Here is an 8,964-nt window from a genome sequence, read left to right as displayed (position 1 = left end):
AAAAAATGTACAAGTTACATAAGGTTGCGTTATATTTGGCGCTTCACAATGAAAACAGGTATTTCCTTAAATAACGATTCAAAATTCACTGACATTTTTCAAAATATTTACAATGAACATGAGGTCGCTTATATCATTTGGCATTGAAAAAAAATTAATTTTAACAATCTGGTAAATGTGCCTCGACAGCATTTTCGAAGTCGGTGACATCGTTTAAAACAACAATAGCGTTTGGTAGTTTGTTCCACATTTTTACGACATCTGGAAAGAAAGATTATCGAAACGTGTCAGTATTTGTTTGGTATGGTTTTATGACGCAATCGTGATTAGTTCGGGGGTTTCTTTAGCCTGGGGTGTGTAAATATTTGAGCTTATCCATCATAAGTTGATCGTGAATTATTTGGATAAATAACTTCAGCCTATATTTTTTTCTCCGTAGTTCAAGAGGATCTAAGTTGCATCTCTGTAACATCAGCGTGATCGATTCCTTCCTTCGGTACGTTGAACAAATAAAACGCCGCCGCCAGTCTCTGTATTCTTTCCAGCTTTTTCTTAAGGGTCACTTGATGGGGACTCCAAACAACGGCTGAATATTCTAGTATCGTACTAATGAAGGTGTTATATGCAATATGTTTTACGTGACACGATGCATGTTCTAGTTTTTTCCTCAATACGTATAACTTTTGTAGACTGTCGTGCAGACGTTATCTATATGTTAATTCCATGACAATTTTCGCGTAATTGTTAACCCGAGATACTTGAACTGGTGCGCATTATCAACAAGTGTCCACCAATGCTGTACAAAATGAATGGATAGTTTTCCTTTTGCTGATGTGTGTATATGTAGATTTAGAATAATTTATTGAAATTTTCCATTTCCTACAGCAATTATCTAAATTTTTTAAACAATTCTGAACTTTGAGTTGGTCGTCTAGCTTGGTAATTGTGGCGTAGATTAAGCAGTCGTCTGCGAAAAGTTTAACCTGGACACCCTCTTCTGCCGCTAGGCTACTGATGTCATTGATATAGAGGAGAGACAGTAGTGGTCCCAATACTGAGCCTTGGGCACTCCTGAAAGCACAACTAAAGGATCTGATACATGGCCATCCAATTTTACTACCTGCGTACGGTTTGTTAAATATACCTCAATCCATTCTATTACGAGTTCAATTCTTCCTGCATTGCGTAATTTTAAGATGAATTGGACATGGGGTACTTTATCGAACGCCTTCGCAAAATCCACGCAAACCACATCAACCTGTTGTCTTATATTTACAGCACCCGCAAAATCATGAATTGTCTCTATTAACTGTGTCACGGTTGGTGACGCCTGAAGCCATGTTGATAAGCGTACAGCAAAGTGTTCTGATCTAGAAACCTGAGTATATGTTTTGCTATTATATGTTCGAACACTTTGCAAGTAACTGAAGTAAGAGACACTGGACGGTAATTTCTTGCCTGTTCTCAGTTGCCTCCTTTAAATACAGGAATGACGAATGCGGTGCGCCAGCCTTGTGGCAGTGAGTGCGTTGTATAAGTTTTTTTAAATATGATAGTCAGATAATGCGACATCCATTCTACATATCGCTTGAGGAATACAGTTGGTATGTCGTCGGGACCGCTCGAATTTTTCGTATGTAATTTGAGTAGTTGTTGAAATACGCCTTCCCTAGCTATTTCAAGTGCTTCCATTGGAACAGTAGGGGGAATTGTTAAGGCTTCTTCCGTACCCGCTGTAGTTTCTGGTGGGTTAAATACAGACTGGAAAAGTTGTTAAAATGGTTTGCGATCTCATGCTTTTATTGCGATAGCAATTATATGGACAGTCTCGGCTGAATTTTGCCGTCGCCGTCATGCACCGTATATGTATAAGTATGTATATATATACAAAAGCCCCAAAGAAAAATAATTCAGAAAAATGCTTCCGAAGCGCGGAATCGAACCAGGGACCTCTTGCTCCGCAGCGAGCGGCGCTAACCGCTACGCCACGAAACGCAGATCCTCCACGTAGCTAACGGCGAGCGTTATATACACACCCTTTACCGCTGGACGGACTCAGAGACGGCCGGCGCTTATAAGCGTTTCTTCATTACCAGCGAGATGGCGCTAGGAGCACGACGGACGCATTTAAAAGTCGTCAGCGAGCTCGCTCGCTTCTTCTCATTGCGCAGGGAGAACCTTGCCCTTTCGCTGTCTGCTCGCGTGGTTTTCTGGTGGTGAGGGGAAGAGGGTTGTTTCAATCTTTCACCGTGGTGTCCGCGCTCATGTTACGGAGCGTACAAAAGTCACTCGAGCTCAAGGGATGCCGCTAAACGAACAAACAGACGATGAGCGCGAACTATCAAGTGTCACAGCTCGACACTTGAAGCACGCTAGTTTCCTTCGCTGCTTCGGCCGCCTTTGCAACAGGAGCGCTGTTCAAACAGAGTATCCATTGGCGAGCCTCACTTCGTATAGCATTAGTTTCTTGCTATCGCATTCATTGCTTCGCCTTTGCGGCGAAACTGTGACTTTTTTCCTTATAATGTCACTACCAACATGGATTTCATCAGCTATTTCTTTCCTGTCGCTAAAATACCGCCAAAATTTCTGAAGTGAAGACCTAAGGAAATCACCGAGGTTTTTTTTCAAAAAAATGTTTGTTTAGATGTAGCCAAAGGACGCCTGAGTTCAGTTTTTAGATTTCTCAGAACCACTGGCGACGTGCTTCCTTTACGCAGTCTCTTAATTTTCCTTTTCATATGAATTATATCTCGGATGATCCATCGACTTCTCTGTTTCGTTTTTTTAACACGCGATGGAACATATTTGTCTATGCAATAACTTATAACACATCTGAATTCTTGCCATAGCTCTTTACTAATTTTTAACCAGAGATGCTCTCGAAAATATCAAGTTGGATGTCCAAATAGTCAAGAATCGAAGTATCGTCAGCCCTAGCATAGTTTTTAATTTTTACTGGTACATAGCTCTTCACATGTCTCAATGCTCGAACAGGCAGATCAAGCAGATCAAATTAGAAATGTCTGTCTGGAAAGTCCCTTTCGAATTTAGCGTATGCTCCTTTAAAAATTTTCCATTCGAGCATTAATGGTGCTTGCGTCTTTTTGCCGCATTATCCGCTTCGTGACATGCGCCCTCTTGTCTGCCTTGCCGCATGCGCTTGGCATTTCATGCACGATCCTAACTGGACTTTGCCACCCGTGTGTTCCCTTCATTTAGTATTGGACCGGTGGTGAGCGGTGGCGTTTACCCAGCTTGTGTGGCACATGCGTGTTTGTTGGCGCATCAGAAAAATACACGGAATCATAGCCATATACAGCGTCGCAGTAAAACATACCAGAGTAAGTATTCACAAAAGAATGGGGCATATGTTGGCTGCGAGACAAGTCTAGAAATCACTCAAGTCGTTGTAATGTAATGCCGGTATATTTACCGAACAGGACCCGTGGAAGGCGTGTAGATTCGAAAGCATAGTTACCGATTTCGAGCCCTCCTTCCTACTTTCGCACTGAAGTCTCCCATGAGTATGGTGTAGTGGGTTCGCGATTCCGCATTGCGAATACGTCCTGACGCTTGGGATACTAGACTGTAAAAGATGGAGTCACACCTCATTGTCAACGGTAAGGCTAGGGGACCGTGCTGGTCCGCTGCACCGTTTGAAAGGGTATGATAATAAAGGTCATCATCATTATCATAATCAACATCATGCTTTTCGCTCATAGTGAGGTTTCCAGTGCCTAAGACACAATGAGAAACAAGAAATAATAATGATCACTGAGCAATTATGCCTTACAGTGTTTCTTGGGAATTTTTCGCTAATTCGCAGAGACCACTGGAGAAGCCGGATGGCCTGGACGTCTCGGACCAGAGCAAAGAGCACCCGCAGCACCTGTGCGAGAAGTGCAAGTCACTCGGCTACTACTGCAGGCGTGTCCTGTAGCTGCTCTAGCGTGAACGTCGCTCAGCCAAGCTCAGCCAAAGTTTCTCGGTGTGCCTCTGTTGCGTAGAGCGATCGCACCGCCTATAAGGGACGTTTGTTATTTCCTGCGAACGACAATTGCCCAGAACACTGCGCCAGTGTACCACGTGGGGCGTATGGTGATGGTGCGCACAGGTGAATCCATTAGCGTTTTTTTATCCTAGGATGCATAGCTGCCGTGTGTGTCAACGTGGGCAGACGAGAGAATATGTTTTGGTCCTCGAAGCAGTCATCCGCGAATACTCTCAGTTTTGTTATAATATTGTCAACGCTTAGCGAATGAGTCCTGCACAGTGTAACTGCACACCACCCTTTTCTCTTTTTCTTCGTATGATTCATTAAACGTGAGTACGTGTGCTTCATGCTTTGTGCTTCTTTCCGCTTCGATTAACACAATCAGAAATATAACCTCACTGGCTAACTGGGATGCCACTATGCACTCTCGAATGAAGCGGCACTGTTCGGGTTCTCTCGTTCTTTTTATCATCTATCCTCCTTCCCCGTGAGACTCCCTTCCTTACCCTTTCCTGGTCTGTCTCTCTTAATAGGAGGCTTTAGCTATACGTGACAACTCCCCTGCATCCTACACAAATACAGGCACAAACGCATGAATGCTTTTGTTTTTGTGAGACAATAGCTGGACTGATTTAAATGAAGTTTGTTGCACTTGAAGAGCAGAAAATGGGATTCTAGTTACTGAAAGAACATAATTTAGGACCTATATATATATATATATATATATATATATATATATATATATATATGTGTGTGTGTGAAGGAAAGAAGCGTGAATTTCGAGGGCTCGTTTTTTTTTTTGTTATACACAATATTAATGAGAACTAATAGACAATAATGCCAAGGAAAGTATAGGGGATGTTTTTAGTAATAAATGTAAGGTAATTGTGAAGAAAGAAAAGTGGACGAAAAAATAGCTTGCCGCGGGCAGGGACCGAACCTGCGACCTTCGAATAACGCGTCCGATGCTCTACCAACTGAGCTACCGCGGCGGCCATCCCCGCGTCCACTTTTATAGGGTATATGTGTGCATTTAAACGTGGGAGCGTCAGTCAGCGCCGCCAGTAGCCATGATGGCGAGTGTGGAACACTCTTTTTCTGCCTTGTTGGCGTCACGTAGCACGTGAACTTGTTACGAGCTGGCAGCTGACCAATAATCCCTCGCATACTACCTGAAAGCATCAAGTCTGCCAGAACGAGACCCTCGCTATGAATGAAGGAAAGAAGCGTGAATTTCGAGGGCTCGTTTTTTTTTTTGTTATACACAATATTAATGAGAACTAATAGACAATAATGCCAAGGAAAGTATAGGGGATGATTTTAGTAATAAATGTAAGGTAAATGTGAAGAAAGAAAAGTGGACGAAAAGATAGCTTGCCGCGGGCAGGGACCGAACCTGCGACCTTCGAATAACGCGTCCGATGCTCTACCAACTGAGCTACCGCGGCGGCCATACCCCGTCCACTTTTATAGGGTATATGTGTGCATGTAAACGTGGGAGCGTCAGTCAGCGCCGCCAGTAGCCATGATGGCGAGTGTGGAACACTCTTTTTCTGCCTTGTTGGCGTCACGTAGCACGTGAACTTGTTACGAGCTGGCAGCTGACCAATAATCCCTCGCATACTACCTGAAAGCATCAAGTCTGCCAGAACGAGACCCTCGCTATGAATGAAGGAAAGAAGCGTGAATTTCGAGGGCTCGTTTTTTTTTTTGTTATACACAATATTAATGAGAACTAATAGACAATAATGCCAAGGAAAGTATAGGGGATGTTTTTAGTAATAAATGTAAGGTAATTGTGAAGAAAGAAAAGTGGACGAAAAAATAGCTTGCCGCGGGCAGGGACCGAACCTGCGACCTTCGAATAACGCGTCCGATGCTCTACCAACTGAGCTACCGCGGCGGCCATCCCCGCGTCCACTTTTATAGGGTATATGTGTGCATTTAAACGTGGGAGCGTCAGTCAGCGCCGCCAGTAGCCATGATGGCGAGTGTGGAACACTCTTTTTCTGCCTTGTTGGCGTCACGTAGCACGTGAACTTGTTACGAGCTGGCAGCTGACCAATAATCCCTCGCATACTACCTGAAAGCATCAAGTCTGCCAGAACGAGACCCTCGCTATGAATGAAGGAAAGAAGCGTGAATTTCGAGGGCTCGTTTTTTTTTTTGTTATACACAATATTAATGAGAACTAATAGACAATAATGCCAAGGAAAGTATAGGGGATGATTTTAGTAATAAATGTAAGGTAAATGTGAAGAAAGAAAAGTGGACGAAAAGATAGCTTGCCGCGGGCAGGGACCGAACCTGCGACCTTCGAATAACGCGTCCGATGCTCTACCAACTGAGCTACCGCGGCGGCCATACCCCGTCCACTTTTATAGGGTATATGTGTGCATGTAAACGTGGGAGCGTCAGTCAGCGCCGCCAGTTTCCTGTACACTTGAATAATTCAACTATATATATATATATATATATATATATATATATATATATATATATATATATATATATATATATATATATATATATATATAGTAGTGGGAAAAGAATCACGCGGACCCCGATAGAATAAGGAATGAAGAAGGAAACTACGACTTTCGTTGATTCGGCGCTGTATATTTTTACTAACGTTTCGTCTGGTGGACCAGACTTTGTCAAAGTAACAAGTACATCGCGGTGGGTTTCCTTATAAACACGCTTAAAGTAGATAGTTTCAAAGAACTTATCGATATATATATATATATATATATATATATATATATATATATATATATATATATATATATATATATATATATATATATATATATCTGTGTGTGTGTGTGTGTGTGTGTGTGTGTGTGTGTGTGTGTGTGTGTGTGTGTGTGTGTGTGTGTGTGTGTGTGTGTGTGACGAAGGAGACCTGGCGTCCACTTTATTCTAACTGTCCTCACCTTCCTCCTCTTCCTTTCACCCGTGAACCGTCACAAGTTTCCCCCTCCCCCCGAGAGCGGGTCAACTAGTGATGCAGAACTATCGATGGTCTATATGGTACTATCGATACTATCGATAGTTCAGTCAATTTCGAACTATTGATGGTAAAAAAAATATTGATAACGCTATTGATAACTCGTTTTATAGTTCTACCGATAGTATAAAATCAACTACGCGAACTCATTGCAGCATAAACTTGATTCCCCTAGTGTGATGAGCAGAAGGAACAGGCTTAAATTCAAGAGAGTTGATGATCTTGCTCTCCTTCACCAGAAATCTCGGCTGACACATGACAATTAAGTTGAATTATTCAAGTGTACAGGAAACAAGATCGTTACATTTGACGGTACTGTGCGGCTTCAAATTGATATTTCATTTAGTGATTTCAAAATAAAAAACATCAAGAACTAGCTTTCTTAATTGCATGCTGTATATGGTTGCCTTTGAATATGAAATTATGGATATACGCACTCCTACATCTTCACTGCTGAAATAATCTTTATTTCGCCACAAAAATTGATCATGAATTAATTAAACTGAGTATTGATGATTGTAGGCTATCGCAAATGTTTTTGGCAATATCGCCGGCCAGCAACAGCATAATTATTCACAGCATCATTGGTAAGTAATGTCGGTAGTATTACTACCGACGGTACTATCAATTGCACTATCGATATTACTATCGACAGTTTATCGATAGTAGTACTATCGATAGTTTCTTTACACTATCGATAGTTCAAAAAATCTATGCACGCTATCGATAGTCAACGGGTGCATATATAAATGAAGTATTTTCTGAAATAAATTTAGTTGTGAGTGTAGCGAGTGTCGTGTTTTTCTTGTCCTATTTGTCCCTGTCAAAAGTGCGCTACTTCACCATACGGTATAACGATCAGTCACCAACTAGCCCAGCTTTCAACGCTATTCAGCTTTCGTTTGCTTGGGTGACAATGTGTTTCGTAGAGCGCCAGCTCGCCAACTTGAAGATCTTGCGGTAGAAATTTTTTTTTTTGTCATAAATGGTCATGTTCTTCTCACGGCAGGCGACCGTGCTCTTGACCGCGTTTTTCCTTGCTTCTTGCACACTTTCCGTTGACGTGTCTAAAACGGTCTCGTAAGAAGGTATTCCGTACATTAAGTATGATAGTGGATATCGTGTTATCTCGTTTGGGGTTCTGTTCTCTTCCTGAACAACATCCGAAGCATGCTTGACCCGAGACTTCTGCGGCTGGTCATTCATTTTGCACTTTAATCGGGTTACAATGGTCTGATTCGTGCTTTCGTTCATGCAATTACATTGAGGGTGTGGGGAGGACGTGAATCATTGGTGCAGTGATTCCACTCCTGCGGCAACTGCGCCAAAGTGCGCCAAATCGTATTTATTGCGCCATCGTGATAATATCGATGGAAATCGCGCCAAACTGCGCCAGAGTCTCGGGCTTCGGGGCATCTATCACAGGCACTCGCACCGCCGGCGCGTACAAACCTCCACCACGCCCTGTTTATCAAAGTACAAGTCGGAGGCACACATCCAAACTCCAGCGAACCACTAGAGAGTTTTAGAATTGGGGACCCAAGGAGCTACGAGACCCATGAAATTTGTGAGCAGCCAGGGCGCATGCGCAGAACCCAAGCCACACTTGGGCTCTTCCGCTCGCGTTGTCCCAAGACCCAAAAATCGAAAACTAGCGTGGGACGCCAGCAAGACAATGCAAATGCAGCGCGGGCAAAGACGCAGCCTGACCCGCTTCTCGCATAATTTTAATGTCGCCACATGTGGCGTCCCGTGCGTTTGACCCAACGCCGCATGCGTTTGATCCGAGTATCAAACGCTGCTGCTCCTTCGAACACAAGAGCAGCCGACCAAACGCAGCTACTAGCAGGGCGACGACCTTTAAAGCGCGCCCTTCGCGCCATCTCGCGGGTGATAGTGAACACGCTGAAGCACCTGCGATATCTCGGTACTGCCGGCGGTAACTGGTGTATAAATA

The sequence above is a fragment of the Rhipicephalus sanguineus genome, chromosome 1, assembly GCF_013339695.2.
Source record: "Rhipicephalus sanguineus isolate Rsan-2018 chromosome 1, BIME_Rsan_1.4, whole genome shotgun sequence".
NCBI lineage: Eukaryota > Metazoa > Arthropoda > Arachnida > Ixodida > Ixodidae > Rhipicephalus > Rhipicephalus sanguineus.
This window is presented reverse-complemented; position numbering follows the sequence as displayed.